The following is a 20,377-nucleotide window of genomic DNA, read 5'->3' as shown; positions in this document are numbered from 1 at the left end:
GGGGTCGCCACAGCGGAATGAACCGCCTACTTATCCAGCATTTGTTTTACGCAGCGGATGCCCTTCCAGCCGCAACCCATCTCTGGGAAACAACTCTCTCCTATCAATCCTTACTTTATACTCGCATCCAGCAGCTCAGAGTTTGTCATGGGGGCATAAAATGTGGCTGAATGAAAGTGAAAGTGAAAAAATGAAATCCCAAAAATGACATGATTACATACATTTTTTAAAGGTAAATGTTTGGAAAGGAGTTCAATTTCTTATGTAAAATTGTACAGGGCAGAAGCAAGTCAGTAGAGTTTATAGCAAAATATTTACTAGTTTTTGCTTGTCCTAAATAGAAGTAAAATAACATTCATTACAAGTTGATTTAAAAAGCTTTTATTATTATTTTAACTGATTTTATTTCAGTTGATAATAAGATAGATTCTGTTTATATATTTCATAATTGAAGATTTCTTAAAAATAGCGTAATAGTGCATCTCGCCACACCCCTAGGAATTACCACAGCAGCTTGATTGAAGACCTTATATTATAATATGGTTTAAAAACACTATAGTATTTATTATAAATTGGAACAGTATTTTTTTTCATATGTGTATTAAAGTAACTTATACAATAAAAAGAAAAAAAGTTAATGGAGATGCAGTTCTGTATCTTTTTTTCTGAAAGTGCAGTTATAGTGCTTGCATGCACAATAACGTCAACTAAATTGCAGCTCTCATTAGAGTATCAGTGGAGTATTATGATCGATTGAGTTGACTTTCACACCTCTTTTAGAGTTGAGAAAAAAATAAACTTGTCAGGGTTTATTAAAGATATGCTGTTAAAAAATATTTGTGGTAATCTACAGTATCAAATGTAAACATGTATGGAAGGAAAATTTTTAAATCAAAAAGATTTTAATGTTTTTTGTTTGTTTTTTTGCATCATTATTTATATATCTCTTCCTGGATGATTTTAGAAACATGTTTCTATTTGTTAGCAAACATTGTTAGCAAACATTGCTTCAGTCAGTGTGTGTTTTTAATAAAATCAATATTTTTAATAGTGTTAAAATGACAGCTTGGCTGTGATATTTTAAATGCCTTTCCTGGTTGTTAGTTTGACAAGGAAATAGTTTGCTGGGGGACATCCAATGGGGACCTTCAATGCTAGCAGATATTAAACAGAGCAGACAGTCAGCTAATAATCTAATGACTCCTAGTTAAGTAGTTGCAAATAGTCTAAATGAGACTATAAACTGTCATCCTTCCACCCCCTTTTTTAGTGGTTCTATCTTAATTTATCATTTACAAATCCATATCAGAAGAATCCTGCCCCTTTCTCCATTAAACAAATGCTATTTCCAGCACTTAAAGGGATAGTTCAACCAAACGTGAAAAGTTACTCTCTATTTACTCTCCCTCAAGTGGTTCCATGCCTTTGAGTTTTTTTCTTTGGTTGAACACAAAAGAGGATATTTTGAAGAAAGCTGAAAACCTGTAACTATTAACTTTCATAGTAAGAAAAACAAATTCTATGAAAGTTAGTGGTTACATGTTTTCAACATGTTTCAAAATATCTTCTTTTGTGTTTCACAGTAGAAAAAAAACAGTTTAAAACAAGTAAAGGGTGAGCAAATGACGACAGAATTTTCTCTTTTGGTGGAACTATCCTGTTAGGCAATGTTTGTAAAAAAACAAAATTGTATTTTATGTTGTCATAAAATGCAATATTTTTGGCTGCGTTCATATTTTGAAGTTAATGAACACTAGATACAGACAATTACATATTTTCACACGTTTTGCCTAATGTGACTAAATTACAGCTTGATTGGAAATTATTCACAATAAACCAGCTTCTTTTCTTTGTTTTATTCATACAAAATATCTATGCTCTTGCCTGACACTGTTGTCTGGTGTTAATTTAGTGCATTAACTTTAAAATAATGCGCATATAGAAGTTTTTTCTGTCTAAAGTGAATTTAGATAAGAAATAATAAGATAATCATAGGAAGAAATCTTTCTTGATCACCAAAACAACATTACTATTATTATTATTATTATTATTATTATTATTATTAATAAAATTATTATTATTTAAACAAATAAATGCAACCTTGATAAGCATAGGATAATCATTCCAACTTCAGAGTAACCCTCTGAGGTCTAAAGTGATTTTGGGGCCCCTAAGATGTCTTGACATACCCTGACATTTGTGCTTATTTCAGCTACTTATTACATAGTATTGGTCAACATGTTTTTTTATTTTTTTATTCAGCACTAACTGTGCTACAACAATATGTCAGAAATATTGATTTACACACTTTTTTTGAAAAACAAATAATAATAATTATGATATATATATATATATGTTTTGGAGAAAAAAAATGTAACTGAAATAAGGTCCAAAAACCACACTGAATGGGCCTGAACAAGACTTTTGAGTAACCAGTCTTGTAGGCTAGAATATTTACTTATCAATTATGTAAAAATTATTCTGTTTTCTCATTCAAAGAAAATATTACAATGATTTACATTTTGTAAAGTATGTTTTGGGTCATTTCAGCTGTATGCGCAAGATTGACAATGGTCATGAATAATTCACACCTGGAGAGACAAAAGACACTCCCCTACTGGCTAATGTTCACCCATCAAGAGCATTGTAAAGCAATGTCCAGCTGCAAAAGCTAGCCCAAACTAAACGCTTGCTGTATTACTTGCTGTATAATGACCATGTAAACATTCTGGATAAACAATATACTGTGCCCAGCATATATAAGTACAACCCTCACAAATCTATTTTCTAAATTCATATTTTTAATAGGAAGCTATACAATATTATATTTGTGCATATACATTAGTCAGTACTGAAGCCAAATCTCGAGCTTATCTATCAAAATAACTTACGATAACGGTCCAAAAGCTAGTACAGCCAAATTTATACAGTATGTTATAGAAACATATTAAATAAAAATTTCAGATTTGATTCGATTGATGTATTGTTCTTATCTGTACGATCAAAACTGAAAGTGTGATTAAAGTGCTTTTTGGCGTTATCAGAGGAAGACACTTTCTTCTTTGACCACTGAGGGTTTAATTTAATAAGAGCTTAAAATAACTTGTGTACTGCCCCACTGACAGCTTTTGCATCTGCTGTGCACTGTAAAAAAATGCATAATTTTATGGTTTTAAAAACAGTAAAATAATAGCCATTAAATTACAGAAATTTACTATAAAATAACTGACATTAAATGACAGAAATTTCCTTAAATTAAAATTTCTGGTAAATTTCTGTAATTCAACCTCTGTTTTTTTACAGTAAATTTCTGTAATTTAACGGCTGTTATTTTATGTTTTTTTCCGGCACCCCAGTGCCAGAAATAAACCGTATAATTATGGATTTTTTTTTTAATAGTGTGCAGTATACTTTGGAGAGTGCTTTTTTTTTATTTCCGTAGCATTTGACTAGATTTAGGAGCTAGACTAAGCAACAGAGTATTGAAAATTGTCCCAAAACTTTATCCTCAACTTTCGACTCAACTTTTAACAGTCACCGTTAGCCCACCAGGACAGCTTAACACACTATTTTGCATGATCACCCATCCATCCTTGCGTGTCTGGTCGGTAAATTTCCTATGGAACAGGTCACAGACTGTCAGGATGGCTAATCAATCATCCTTCAGACTGACCATGGGCACCGAGAGCCTCAGGGTTTTGTCCTCTACTCCCTGATCCTCTCACTTTTCACCTATGATGCAACCTTCTCAAAATTCCTGAAGCACGGCTGGGTCTCATTTCACTCTTTAGTTCACTGACACAAATCGGTATGCCATGAAATTCTGGGCACTAGCAAGGGCAAACAGTATATGGTTTCATGTTTTAAAAGAGCTGGGATCATTTTTAACAACACAACCGGCTGACTATTTGGTGTACACATAAACAAATCATTAAAGTTAGATATGAACTCCATTTAAATTATAGTTCACAAGTTTGGGGTTTGTAAGATTTTTAAACATGTTTCTGAAAGGCAAGGCAAGGCAAGGCAAGGCAAGTTTATTTATATAGCACATTTCATACACAGTGGCAATTCAAAGTGCTTTACATAAACAGGAATAAAAGAAACAATTATAAGAGAAATAAAAACAAACATAAAAATGGTAAGAATAAAAATAAAATAAAAGCTGATAAAATGTGTTATAAAAGAATTAAAAAGAAGAGAAAAACATAGTAGTCGGACGTAGCACAGTGCTCATTCAGTAAAGGCACAGCTAAACAGATGTGTTTTCAGTCTTGATTTGAATGTGCCTAATGTTGGAGCACATCTGATCATTTCTGGAAGCTGATTCCAGCAACGAGGGGCGTAGTAGCTGAAAGCCGATTCACCCTGCTTTGACTGAACTCTTGGGATTTCTAATCTATTTGATCCTAAAGATCTGAGTGATCTGTTAGGTTTGTATTCAGTGAGCATATCTGTAATGTATTGAGGTCCTAGGCCATTTAGTGATTTATAGACCAGTAATAATACTTTAAAATCTATTCTAAATGTGACTGGGAGCCAGTGTAAAGACCTGAGGACAGGTGTGATGTGCTCTGATTTCCTGGTTCTGGTCAGAATTCTGGCCGCAGCGTTCTGGATGAGCTGCAACTGTCTGACTGTCTTTTTGGGAAGGCCAGTGAGGAGGCCATTACAGTAATCCACCCTGCTGCTGATAAAAGCATGAACAAGTTTCTCTAAGTCTTCACTGGAAACAAAGCATCTAATTCTTGCAATGTTTTTGAGATGATAGTATGCTGATTTACTAACTGCTTTGATATGACTATTGAAACTCAGATCTGACTCCAGAGTCACACCAAGATTCTTGACCTTATGTTTTGTTGTTTGACCCTTAGAGCCAAGGTACGCATTCACCTTGAGAACCTCATCTCTGTTCCCAAACGCAATGACTTCAGTTTTCTCTTTGTTTAACTGAAGAAAGTTTTGGCACATCCAATTGTTAATTTCATCAATGCATTGGCAGAGGGTGTCAATGGGGCTGTAGTCATTAGGCAGTAAGGCTAGGTAGATCTGAGTGTCATCAGCATAGCTGTGGTAGGAGATTTGGTTCTTTCTCATTATTTGGCTCAGAGGGAGCATATAAAGGTTGAACAGGAGTGGTGCCAGAATCGAGCCTTGTGGGACTCCACATGTCATGGGTGTCCACCCTGACCTATGGTCACCTATACTGACATAGTAACCTCTTCCTTCAAGGTAAGATCTGAACCATTTGAGGACCGTCCCAGACAGCCCAACCCAGTTTTCCAGCCTATCCAGAAGTATGCTGTGATCGACAGTGTCAAATGCAGCACTGAGATCGAGCAGTACCAGCACTGTTAGTTTGCCTGAATCTGTATTTAGGCGGATGTCATTGATTATCTTTATAAGGGCGCTCTCTGTACTGTGATGTGGTCTGAAACCAGATTGAAAATTGTCCAAACACCCCTTGTAGTTTAGGAACTTGTTAACCTGGTTAAAAACAACTTTTTCAATGATTTTGCCAATGAAAGGGAGATTTGAGATGGGCCTGTAATTGCTCAATATGGTGTTATCCAGGTTGTTCTTCTTCAAGAGGGGTTTAACAACTGCAGTTTTAAGTGAGTTAGGAAAAATCCCCGAGAGAAGTGAAGCATTTACCACTTTTAGAAGATCCATTTCTAAGCAGGTCAACACCGTTTTAAAGAATGATGTGGGGAGCGTGTCAAGACTGCAGGTTGATGTTTTCATAACTTGCACGATCTCTTCTAAGATTTTGCCATTAATTGCCATGAAATCGGACATAATGTCTGATTTCTTAAGTTGTGGTTGAGCTAGTCTGACGTCGACACAATTTGGCTGATTGGATGAGCTGATTGCCTTTCTGATATTATTGATCTTGTCAGTAAAGAAATGAGCAAACTCATTACATTTGCTTTCAGAGAGTAGCTCACTGGGAATTCGACTGGGGGGGGTTGTGAGTTTCTCTATCGTTGCAAAGAGTTTACGAGCATTGTTTACGTTGCTGTTTATAAGGCTTGAAAAGAAAGTCTGCCTAGCAGTTTTTAGTTCCATATTAAAAGCACGAAGACTGTCTTTATAGATATTATAATGGACTACTAGTTTCGTCTTTCTCCACATACGCTCAGCTTTTCTGCACTGTCTTTTCGTCATTTTTAATTTTGGGGACTTAGTCCAGGATCCCCTTTGGCTGCTAGTTATATTCTTGGCTTTAACAGGAGCAATGTCATCTATTTGACATCGAAAGAAGATTATTACTCACCAAACCTTATCTGAGTATGAATAAAGTAAAAACATGACTATTGTGATGAATCAATACAATTTAAAATAAATGTTTTGCGTCTTAATATACATTCAAATGTCATTTTTATTTATGAGGCAAAACTGGATGTTTAATCTGGTCCCTTCCTTTTAGAAATTATTGTAATTGCAAATTTTGATGGCTTGTGCTGCACAATACAATATAAACTATTTAATTTAATTTAATTTAATTTAATTTAATTTAATTTAATTTAATTTAATTTAATTTAATTTAATTTAATTTAATTTAATTTAATTTAATTTAATTTAATTTAATTTAATTTAATTTAATTTAATATCATCTTTTTTCAGTTGTCTTTGATTCAAAAGATTCGCATTTTTAGTGAAATAATAAAGTAAATATTTAGTAACATGTTGAATTAGTTTTTAAATTAAATGCATGGTATTATTTACTTTTTGATCTAAACAAGGAAATATGGTAACAATTCAGTTTAGGTCACAATTCATGCTATTAACTACTGGCTTATTATCTGGCTACTATTACAATATTAACTGTTCTCTAGTAGTTATACAATATGATCTTATTCTACATCCCTAATCCTAAAAGCTAAACCCAACTTCTACCTTACTATTAATAAACAATCAATTATTAGTTTATTAGGTTTATTACTTTATTAATCAGTCAGGTATTTTTTCATGTTTTTTTTAAAGAAAATTACTCCGGTCATCAAGGCGGCATTTATTAATTTTTTTTTTTTTAAATGTTAAATTGTTAAATATTTATACAAATTTAAATAACTGCTTTCTTATTGTATGTAGTTTCAAATTAAATTATTAAATTATTAAATCCAGTCATTATTGCTTAAATTACTATTACCATTAATAATAATAATAATAATAATAATAATAATAATAATAATAATAATAATAATAATAATAATAATAAAAAAAAAAATAATAATAATAATAAGAAGAAGAAGAAGAAGAAGAATTAATATTAGAGTGATTTCTAAGGGATTATGTGACTGAATACTGGAGTAATGAAGCTGAAAATTCATCATTAAAATCACTAGAATAAATTTAAAAATTAAATTATAAACCACTTTTGAACAGTTATTTTATAGTGCAATAACATTTCACAATTTTATATTTTTTTCTGAAATAATAAATGCAGCCTTGGTGAGCAGGAGAAGCTTATTTTAAAAACATTTAAAAAACCGTACTGACCCCAAACTTTTGACCGCTAGTGTATATATTAAAAAACTAATAAACATCACAAATGCAATTAAAATTTGAAAAAATCAGGATTTTTGCTGCTTCTGAATTAACACAATTCCTGTTTTTTTTTTTTCTGGCACAGCTTTATTGTTTTTACAAATTTAATTGAATAGAACATAAAACAATGGATGTAACTTAATCGATTTGTGTTGGGGCAACCGGACGGAATTGTGTATAAGGGCCCTATCACATCAAACGTGCTTTTACGTTACAAAAACTCGAATGCACTTTTTATGTCGACTGGATCAGCTGCTTATTGTGCACAAGTGTTGCTATTGATATTGGTATAATTTTAATATTTTATAATAGTGTGATATTCATTATTTGTGAAGTCATACAGCTCCGAATAACTCAAAACAGTAACCACTTGTCTTTACTCTGTCTTCTAAAGTCTCTGTTGTTTTCTTGCAAATGCTGTCACCTCAATAGAAACCCTGCCTCTGATTTTATTTCATTAGTGAATGAAAAAGACACGACTGACATAACATGCTTTTTCCGCTCAGAGTTCACTTTTTCGAAACTGAGCGCACCCCGCAATGGCAAAAACGCAAGGCACAGCAGGCAGTTAAAACGCGAGGCATGCAGGGTGCATGAGCAGTGCGTAAACAACTTGCGGCCATTAGTAAATCATTCAAAAAAGGAGCCTCTCAACTCAAAAAGCGCGTACAATGTGACTGGCCCCTACCCCAGCATTTTTTACAGTGCACTTTAACAATTTAAACATCCTAATTGCTGTATTTAAATACACTTTTTAAACAGAAATATACATGATCAAAAAACCTGAGCAAAAACTCAGAGTAAGAGCGTCAAACAGTGGCCACTGAACCAACCATTATTATAGAGTCTCAACGTCCAAAACCATCTAGTGGAACAGGAACATTCAGCCGAGAAGAACATCCACCCTTTCTAACTTCTCTCAGCACATTGCTTTTTCTCAAATATTCGCCGAAAAATCTCTCGCATGAACAAATTTCCTGAGCCCATCAGTTCACCAGCTTTTACCCCTCTGGAAAACCAACAGGTCGCTTTGCCTCAAAGAGCTGCAGCGTAATAAACAGCTTCTTTCCCCCAGCAATCAGAGCGCTTAACTCACAGTATTAATCGCTAATGACCTTCTCGGAGCTGCTGTTCATTGTTTTACATCGCGACATGTCATTTATCCACTGTATTTATTGGTCTACTTACTTGCACTCTTGCTCGTGTGCCGAACAGGCTGGTTTTTCCTCCTTCCAAGGCACACATGGCAATGAAAAAATCATGAAGCTGAATTTTGAATGTTGTTTGGGTGGGTGTGAAACACAGCCGTCCAAATGTCTCCACAACCCGACGGCTTCCTGCCAGCCTGCTATAGTTGGAAGAGATAGGACAGGATTAGCTTCTAATTTAAGACAATCAAAATATTAATACTGCAAAGAGAGGCGCTCACTTATAATCCTCAATCGGATGAGCATTACGCGTTGCGATACTGAACTTCAATTGAATTTTTACAGCTGTTCAAACTCTCAGTGTGGCTTCCCATCAACAAAACAAACAGTGGTGATGCATGGGCTTATTAATGGTAGCTGTGCTGTGGAAACTACTACATTTTTTCCTAATGCTGCTTTTTGATTGGATTTGATGTGGTATGAAGAAAAATGTCAGGCTTAACCTCTTACCGTAGATGCCATTGATTGCTGCAATGTCATGTTGGATTAAAACAAAAAAAAAAGGCCAATAAGATGACCATGAAGTAAGTTTTATTAAATAAAACTGAATTGTGACAAAGTAGAGAGCATGACCCCAACAAATTCACTTCAGCCACTAAAAATGTGATAATGAGGAAACGTTTTAGAACTACTGGACTTTTGTAAACTGTATTTTTAATTAATTTTGAGCAATGGTGTGAAGGTCATTTTGGAGGATGTATAAAGGTGACTCATTGTAAATAGTTTGATAAAATCACATCTACAGTATATACTGTTAAATCTACTGTCAAAACGTGCATTTCTTGTCGGCGGCAATAGCCTAGTGGTTAAGTGTGCTGACATATAGCACCATGGTGCTCACAGTGACCCAAGGTTAGTTCCCAGCTCGAGGTCCTTTGCCAACCCAATTTTTCCTGTCTGTAACTTCCACTGTTCTATCCTAATAAAAGGTCTGATTCTGTATTTCACAGATTTGTGGCTAAATTAATAAAACACACACAAAGTAAAAGTTAAATAAATTGCATTTATTAAAATCTGTGGGCTGAATTTTGTAGAATTTAGTTTACTATTTATATTTATCAGTCAGAAAAGAAAAGGACAGGACAAAATCATAAAAAATAGCTACTGAATATGATAAAAAATGGCAGTGGATGAGTGTGTGTGTGTTATGATCAACTGCAACTGCTTGATCGCTGGAGAAATACAAAATGGCCACTGATATGAACTACAACTCCCGTCATGCACCTCACACACCTGTTCTGGATCACCGATGATGACACACACACACATCTGAAGCTCATCATTAAATAATTAACTGGACTATAAAGACACCTCTCATTGCAACACACATTACTAAGTCTTGTTTACCCTGCGTAGCACTACAAAGCAATTTTCCTTGTTTGTCTTTCAGTGTTTTGACCGCTTTGCTTAGTTTATTATTTCGTTGTCTCGCCGCCTGTCCTGACTATTCACCTGTTTTGACAACTCTTTGGATTATTTGCATGTTTCTGTTTGTCCCTGTTTTTGACCATTGCCTGTACGGCTACTTCACATGGATCCCCAACTCTGTTGTCAGCGTACTTCCGTGACAGTGTTTAAAATATTTTGGCTACTCTATTTTAAAGAAGTATCTAGCTCACTCAGAACTTTTAGATAGAAATATTGCAGATACTGGAATGGGATGAAGCTTTATAATGTACAACGTGAGTTTTAGAAAGCAACTTGTGCTAGAGGAAATAATTCAGAAATTAAAACATCAATATTAGACAATATTCTTCAGTTTTCTTAAATGTAACAGTGTTGTGTTATAGTTCAAAGTTTTCAGAATTGATAAACAGCTTAAAATAAATGGCTTGATCAATCACCATTTTATTCCACCATTTAATCATCAATTAAGGCACAAATACAGTATTGTGGGATATCGTATCATACATCAGAGAGGATTACATTCATGCTGCTTTTAGAAATTGACCTTACGCACATCTTAATATGGAGCTATTTATTGTCAAAATATTACATTAGTGTTTGATTCGTATGTTAGTTGATTAATTTTAGTCTCAAAAATTTCTGACTTGTTCACTTTGGGGCAAAAAATGTAGAAAACAATGTTTTCTATTCTACTCTATTGTATTCTCGCACATTTTATGTTTTCAGTTTCGCTTTTGTAAGTTTTGAATGCCACTTATTTTGATGCAATTACATTCCTAACTTTCATGTTCAACCCACACGCTTTGTGATAGCCTTTTTAAATTTAATAAATTAGTATTTTTTGGGGCTTTGGTTATGCTGCCTTTTTAAATATACTATATTTTTGTGCTTTTTGCTGTTTGGCTGAGCACCCATTTAGATTGATGTGCATGCTTTCGTGCATTTTTTTTCACGTTCAACTTTTGAAATGCTCTTGGGGCCCCTGTTTTTTGCACAAGTTACTAAGCTAAAGTATAGTTATGTAGACATTTTTCATAAGCTTACACTTTCTTGGCAAGCGGTAAGTTCTTTGCACATTGGACCCAAAAAGTAAATCTTGCAAATACTTTTCTTATCTGGCAGTCTTTCACTCGAGGGACGAAAATACAACTGTTTTCTCACTCAGTGCACTGAACTGAACTTTGATTCCCAACCTTTGAAATAAACAAAGTGAGAGAACACTCGAGATGATTCAAGTTTTTTATTTTAATTCATGTCAGCATTTTTTATTTGCAGGATGCCCTTAAAAAGGTTAGCAGTAAAATATTTATAATCCAATGCTAAGCACAGTTACAACAACAGGTATATGATTAGAATTAGTCTTTGTCGGACAAAAAGGAATTATGAAACACATCAGTGTATTATTTTAGTTATTAATGGATCAATGCATCTCTGCAAACTCAACCACGGACATGATGTACAAAACCACTAGTGGCATTGGTTTTACAGACAACAACAGCTAAGAAAAGGTTACTAAAAGAAGAAATTGATTTTTAGCCCTGTCAGCTGCCTTGACACAGACAGCGCTTTGGGTTTCAGCAGTTTTTGTTTTATGGATTATGCATTACAAAACCACAAAGCATTTAATGCAATAGCTTCATAGATAAAATAAAAGAGGTAAATAACAAAGAGGTTCTAAAAACAATCTTGGATTGATAATCGTCAACATGGGCTCAGTCTGAAAACGTAGCCCTATATACATTTCTGGAGATCGCAAATTATATAGTCAGGGGAACGTATGGCTGCATTTAAACTTAAAACGAATGCTACGGTATGACGCCATTCCTTTTCGCGATTACTAGCTGACCGCTTACCAGTTTCATGCTGTTACCAGTTTGTCCAGTGGCTTGCCACGGACGTCAGAGGATTTAGGAGGCCAAGCAGAGTTGACTGTGAGGATAGGGTTCCACTGCGGCGAAGAATGGTTCCAGTAAACAGTTAAGACAAAAGCCCAAAAATAAAATAAACAGGTAAATAACAGCGTGAGAATGTGGTAAAATGTGGAAACCTGGTAAAAATCAGACCGTAATGAGGGCTTTTCTTTTTCTGGAAACACTGTCGGCTATGTTTAGGGAAGTAGGTGGGTGTTGGTCAATTAAAGGGGAAATGAAGCACTCAGTCAAGTTTACCTTATTTTGTACATTGGATTCCACTTTAATGAAATTATATAAAAAAAAAACTTGATTACTGTGTCTGACGTCACGGGGTTGGTTGAGTTTCGTCCGCTGAACGGAAACCATGAAAGTAAAGGAGACCGTAAAGCCTAATTTAACCCAATGCGTGAAGTTGTGGATGTAGAGCTGCTGCAAATACAAGCATCAGATGTGTGTCTGATATAAAAATATGTTTATTTATTCTTTTTTTCTTTTTTTCCCTTTTAATTACCAATCATTTGATGCGCTTTGATTCACTCTCTGTATTACGCTGCCTGACAGCCTGTCTGGGTTTCATCCATGATTGTAACGGACTGAACACAGAGAGGACAGCCTATTTTAACCCAATGTACGAAGTTGTGGTTGAGTATCACAGAGCTGCTGCAAATATAACAAATACAAGCATTTAAATGTCTTCAGTTGTGTCTTTTTCTTTTGTTAATAGCTTTCATTTAATGCACGTTGGTCCACTCCCTTACGCTGCTCCAGCTCTGCCTGACGAGGGCATTTACATTCAGACTAATGCAACGATTAAAGTCATACATGACTTCACACTTTACTAAGACACGTCTGTGTGAGTTATGTCAAGACATATTCTCTCAAGTCGATCAACTCGATCTCTCAACATGTATGACGAATAAAAACCCGCCATAAGAAACAACGTGCCGATCTTAGTTTGGTGTGAACACAAGCAGCAGAGGTGAGGGGGTGTAGTGGTGAAAAGTGAAAGTACCCGCCCCCATTACATCTGATGCTTGTATTTGCAGCAGCTCCATGTCCACAACTTCACACATTTGGGTTAAATTAGGCTTTACAGTCTCCTTTACTTTCATTGTTTCTGTTCAGCGGACGAAACTCAACCAACCCTATTGGTTGAAAACATATCGGTTGGGTTTAGGGAATGAGGAGGGTTGGTGGGGGATCGGTCAATCAGTTAGTCAGTCAGTCGACATCGGCCTTGGGCGGATTTACGCGAGAACAGCAGGTGTGCATGGCACTCGCAAGAAAAATTTGAGATCTCAAAAAGCGTACACAGCGGCCTCTGGTGGATTCGCGAAAACAAAAACTGCAAAAAAAAAAAAAAAAAACGTATCTCCTGGGTTGTATTTGGCACTCTCCAGAATAATGATGATAATTAAATTAAAAAATATATATTTTTATTGTAACATTAAAATTCTTCATCTTTTATAAGGCTTGAATCGATATATGTTGTAAAATCCACAATTAACATTATGCATTGTCACAATCAACACAAACATAATATGACAATCAGAACCCAATGTTAATAAAGTAGTTACAAATTTATTATATATATAATGTTTGTTGTGTTTTTTTTTTTTTATTTACTCAACCTCTGATTAAAATCTTTGAAATGAAGCTGTTGTTTTAAGTGTGGCAGGAGCTGTAAAGGCTCCACCCTCTTCTGGGAGGCGGGGAGCAGCAGCATATTTGCATTTTACAGAGAGACACACAAACTACTTACAAATGTATTTTGTTTACAAAAATATAGTTTACATCCACTTCCACATAAAAAAAACATTTACAGCATGATATAATAAATGACAGGTGAGGTATTTTGAGCTGAGAGTTCACAGACACATTTTGGGGATGACTTGTTACACCTTATAAGGACCCCTTAAAAGTTCATTTTATGTGAACATTATGTAGCACAGTCAGCTAATTGTTGCCACATAATTTGCTTAAAGTAATAGTTCACCCAAAAATGTTTTTGTCATCATGTATTCTCCCTCCACTTATTCAAAATCTAGATTGAATATTCTTGAAAAGCATAACGCAGGCTCATTGTGCATATGTACTCGTCTTCATTTCTGGAGAACACGAATTTCGTAGCCAGAGGTACGTTTGGCTGCATTTCGTCTATAAAACAGGTTGCATGACACTGCCGACGGCTTCTGTTCTGTATTTTAGCACTACTAGCTAACCTCCTTACGGATAGCTTTTCTGGTGTTACCAGTTTGCATAGTGGCTTGCCACGTACACAGAGTTGTCTGCGAAGACTGAAAAAACTATGAGCAGATGTACCTAGGGTTACAGATTTTGCTGTCCCCAGAAATGTAGCCCTGTGTACGTTTCCGCAATGAACCTGAGTAGGACAAGAAACAGCCATTGATTTAACTATGTATGCCAATGGCTGCTTCTTTTCAACATTCTCCAGGCCTTATTTTGTGTTCAACAGGAGAAATAAATTCATAAATGTTCAGAAGCACTTGAGTGTAAACGATCATGACATTTTCATTTTTGGGTGACCTATCTCTTAACTACAGTGTGTGCAACTCAAAGCAAAAGTAAAATACAAATGCGATGGCTACTGATAGCTATTACAGAAAGATGAAAACACGCTCTGAGTAACTTTCAATCTGCCATTACTGAAACTTACACTACACAGTTAAGAATACATACTTTACTAAGTTCAGATCTAAATTTGAAAAGTCATAACCCCTTCACAATTAGCACTCTGAGGATCCCGGAGTAAAACAGGTAAACCAAGACTGCAATTTTCTATATGGCTGACAAATCTGACAGGCAATTTAAACATTCCGGATCAGACGTATGTGAGAAATAATGGTTTACCCTTAATAAGTCCATGGAACTTTGTAACTTTGCGGTCCAATTATTCCTGAACTAAACTTCTGTCAAATGTGTCCCCGCAATTTGAAGGTTTCAGTGTTTCAAAGAACAGGAAGGAGAAAATAGTCTGCTCAACTTTTTGTCTATTAGTGTGAAACTTTATTTCAATACATTTTCAATTAAACAGTACGGCGCTGTGTTATACCACATATAAGTTTCTCAACACTAATTATATATCTCAGTGCACGTCCAGGTGGCTTCTAGTTTTACGAACACACTGGTTAATCTGGATAAAAGAGGATGTGTTTTTTTGAAAGTTCCAAGCCTAGTTAATGGAGTTGCGAATAGACAGTGTTATCTTCAATAGGCACTAGATAATTGGTGTTTCCCTTTGCCTTGCATAAAAATTACCCATTTGTTTACATTGCTCCAGAAGCAAGAAAACGCAGTAGCTATGAAAATTACCTGATAAATCCCCTGCCTTGATTCTCTATCTCCCTCCACCAGACACACGAGGAAAGGAAAGAGAATTAAAGAGAGAGTGACAAAGGCGAGAACAGAGAGAGAGAGAGAGAGAGAGAGAGAAACTGAGAATGTGTGTGTGGCAGGGGGTCCAAGTTTGCCTAGTTAGCTAGTTAACTACATAATTCGACATGCAAAGAGCTTCTTCTGCAGCCAGCTGATATGTATTCATTCATTATTTTACCTTCGGCTTAGTCACTTCAGAGGTCGCCACAGCAGAATGAACCGCCAACTTATCCAGCATATGTTTTACATAGCGGATGCCCTTCCAGCTGCAACCCAGTACTGGGAAACACCCATACACTTTCACATTCACACACATACACTATGGCCAATTTAGTTTATTCAATTCACATATAGCACATGTCTTTGGACTGTGGGGGAAACCGGAGCACCCAGAGGAAAACCCACGCGAACACTGGGTGAACACTAACTCAGCCAGGACTTGAACAGTGACCTTCTTGCTGTGAGGTGACAGTTCTAACCACTGAGCCACCGTGTCACCCTGTTAATACGTTTTTATTTATTTTATTTGATTTATTATTACTATTATTTGTGACATTATATGACATTAAATGTTGACAGTTTGATATAAAAACAAAGAAAATAATCATTTTAACAATTTTATTTTTAATTTGAAATTTAATAAATAATAATAATAAAAAAATATTTAATAAATAAAAAGTACACTATTACTACATACATACATACACAAAAACACTTTAAGCAAAGTGGAGAACAGTCACAGGAACTACCTGTGCATTAAATGAATTTATTGCATACCTTCCAGTCAATCAGAATCAAGAATTTCAATACACTGATGAATTTGGCCTGTACACAAAAAAGTACCTTGGGATTTTTAATGACCTCAGTTTATCATCTCATCCAAAGGAATGCACTCACTGACAGTGTGGTGTCCCCTTCACTTTACTGGGGCATTAGGACTCACACAGACTGCATGTTGAACGCCCCCTGCTGGCCTCACTAACACCACTTCCAACAGCAACCTTGTTTCCCCATGTGGTCTCCTATACAGGTACTGACCAGGCTCAGCCCTGCTTAGCTTGTTGTGGGCTGCAGGGTGATATGGCTGTGGCATATTACAGTGACCTATCTTCTTCCACATTCAGTATGGCAATGAATGACGCATAAAATGGTAATCAAACCACATTAACGTCATTTAACACTGAATAATGCACATAATCAGCACCTGAGGTGATCATTGTCATATTAGTTTATACTGTTTTTTTCAGTCGCAACATCACAAAAATAGAAACTGATTATAAAATAGAATTTTTGATCATCGTTGTTGTGGATGTTCGAAACCGTTTCTTTTTAATCCTCATTCACACTACGAGTGACTCGCAGCCGCAAAGCAACAAGTGACCGTTAATTTCAACTGAGAATGATTGATTTCTGGCGACTTCCATCTACGTGAGCGACAGCGACTGCTGGTCAAAGTTGAAAATCTTTCAAATTTATGCAAATGAAGAGCAACTTCCTTTGAGTGACAGCCAATAGGAGCACCAGTAGAGCTCACATGATCCTCTCATAGCTTGCTCAGAGGCTGGTTATATTCTCTGTGCTGTACACCCACACAAACCTGCATTTGCAGCAGGTCACCACCCAGAGCATCAGGCGGCTGCTAAGTCGCTGCTAGTGTGAATGAGGCATTATATGTAAAATATACCTTTTATCGCATTGGACTCGCAACCACCAAACTCCAGTATTTTCAGACTGATGAATGTGAATTGTCAATCCACAGAACACATCTCACGTTTCTCCACTGTTAACATTCTGTGAACTTTAGAAACCCATTTTATGAAGCTCTATACATACTAATCTGAAGGCCACATGCATCCGCTGACCCCACTCTGTGAAATATCATGACAGTATAAAATCTTTAACGGAGATATAAAATTTACAGTCTTCAGCCAGATGTATTGCAATCAGTAACGCACATTTTACAGAGCCATTTTAACCAATTGAGTAGAGACTGAAAAGTAATAGGCATTTCTTATACTGGTAGAAAATATACGTCTCTTACTGTGTGAGCAATTTGAAAACTGGGTTACTGGAATAATTTCATGCCAATTTCACTATCTTTTTAATTATTTGAAATTTGAAATTGATGTGGATATATAGATTTCCACTCTACCAGTTAATGTATGCAGTTCCATTGCTGGTATTATTGGTGACCATTAATGGGCAGAATTGGGCACATTGCTGTGTACATCATACATTCCCTTCTCGAATTATAAATACATACTGAAATCCTGCAGCTGGTTGAAGCCTCCATATTACAAACAGGGAGCTTCTATACTGCACTGTTAAGGGTATTAGAGATGTGACCTATAAGTGTGGGTTTGGGCAGTACAGTTCCTCCTCTCACATGAACTGGCTTAATCTCTGCTCTTACTCGTCCCAGATTAATCCTGACAAGGCTGACATTATCATCTCTCTGACACAGGACACAGCAGGAGACCAGTTTCCTCACAAATAAGAAACCCATTCTGGCTGGCTGCAAGGCCCTATAGAGACTGCCACTATGGTAGCATTGATAGCATGATAAGACATTATTATAGCAAAGAAAAAACAAATAATAGGAATAAAAATATTAATTAAAATAATAAAGGCTGTCTAAAATTTATGAAATTATGTTTTTATCAATAAATTTCTGGTATATATTACACTAAATGTTATAAAAAAAGAAATTAAAAAAAGAAATTATTAATAAAATTTATGAATTAATAAAAAATATTGATAAAATAAATAAAGCTGTGCACCAAATCAGCATATTAGAATCATCTCTAAATTATGATGTGACATTAATGATTAAAGCAATGATTTAATGTAATAATTAAAGTAAATGATAATTTATTAATTAAAGTAATGATAATTAAAAAAAAGTGTATATATAATAAAAATGATAAGGCTTAACTAAAAACAAATGGTTATTTCACCAAAATGCCAAAAAAAATTTAATTAAATTAAATTTATTTTAATAAAATTTTTTAACTCAAACGACTGAGATTAAAATAAATAAATAAATAATATTTAAAAGTTAAATTAGCAATAATCAGGTGGATGGATGGATGTATGAATGGATGGATGGATGGATGAATCGAAAAAAGGACAGATGGATGGATGGATGGATAGTAATATTGACAGACAGACAGATAAACAGATGGATGGATGGATGGATGGAAATAATGATATATGGATGGATGGATGGATGGAAATAATGATAGATAGATAGATAGATAGATAGATAGATAGATAGATAGATAGATAGATAGATAGATAGATAGATAGATAGATAGATAGATAGATAGATAGATAGATAGATAGATAGATAGATAGATAGATAACATGAGATAAATAGACAGACAGACAGACAGACAGGTAGATAGATAGACAGACAGACGGGTAGATATATAGACAGATAGATGGATGGATGGATGGAAATAATGATAGATAGATAGATAGATAGATAGATAGATAGATAGATAGATAGACAGACAGACAGACAGACAGACAGACAGACAGACAGGTAGATAGATAGACAGACAGACGGGTATATAGACAGATAGATGGATGGATGGAAATAATGATAGATAGATAGATAGATAGATAGATAGATAGATAGATAGATAGATAGATAGAATGAATAGTCCTTATCTCCACACACGTACTGCAAAGCATGGCTTACTATACCCTTAAAATAAGTCTCCAAGTTTAGCAGCTTAAAGATCACCCTGGTTAAGGTCATGTGATGTCATGTCTCATTTTTGAAAACTAGGAGCCCGGAGGTGCGCTGTGCTCTGACAAACACATTCATTTAATTATCTTTATAATTTAGAAGCCAAAAGCTGTTTGATGTAGCGTGACAGATTGATGTAATCCAGGCAGAGTGTAGCAGCGACGGCTGTTCTTAATAAAGCAAACGTAGTCCTCCCTCATCTTAACAGCAACTTCAAAGGCGACATCAAGAACTTTTTTTAATAGTAGACAAATTACTGAGGGTCCAATTACCACTCTTCCCCCCCATCCTGGCAGATGCTCTGTTTGCCAGACAATATGGGCTTTAAGCACCGCTACAATTACTGCAAGACAAGGAAATAACATAGAGGCCATTTGGAGTGGCCATTTGCGGTCATGTCAGGATAAGGAAAAGGACTTCCAAGCACTCATAGATATGCATTTGGCCTGCGATGATTGAGCCGGACGACCGCAAAAAGAGATCTGGCAGGGCGATGGAGAGCTGGAGTGTCAGTAGTTCCCCATCAGCAAATGACATGCAGTGCCGATAAGTAAAAATCGAGACACTTTTCAGCCAACTGCACAGTTTGATGGGATCAAAAAATAAGCCAATTTTCGCTTTAAGTGGAGAGCACATTCGAAGACCCCCTCGAAAAGCCTAGCCCCCTGAAGTGTCTCAATCTACTCTGGCTCTGTGCAACAGTACACCAACAGTTGGATGCTTCGCTCTCCTTTACACCCTCTAGACTAAACCATTCAAGAGCTGTCACTGGTCTCGGAGATAACCAGCTCTCTTTTATGTGGATGTCAAAGGCCACATGCTAAGGCTAGTATGAACTACTGAAGTCTGCAAATAAACTCTGCCTCGGCGGTGACTGTAGATGGAGACCTTACCGACTTTTAACCCACACTAGGACAAAGCGAGGCCAGTGACACTTCCATAGCTTCATTCCACAAGTTTTGGGTCACAGTAACCCCCCGGCTGACTCCTTTCCTTTCAACTTTATATTAAAGCATCCTGGGTTAAAGTTGGCACTTAATCATTTCCTGTGGACGCAACAACAGCAAGCTTCTGCACACATCGATCACTGCTCTTATCACATTAAACCCAGGTTTCCGACGTCAGGCTGCATGGATCTCTGGGTC

The sequence above is a fragment of the Danio aesculapii genome, chromosome 11 (genome assembly GCF_903798145.1).
Source record: "Danio aesculapii chromosome 11, fDanAes4.1, whole genome shotgun sequence".
Classification (NCBI taxonomy): domain Eukaryota; kingdom Metazoa; phylum Chordata; class Actinopteri; order Cypriniformes; family Danionidae; genus Danio; species Danio aesculapii.
Note: the sequence above shows the minus strand (reverse complement) of the source record.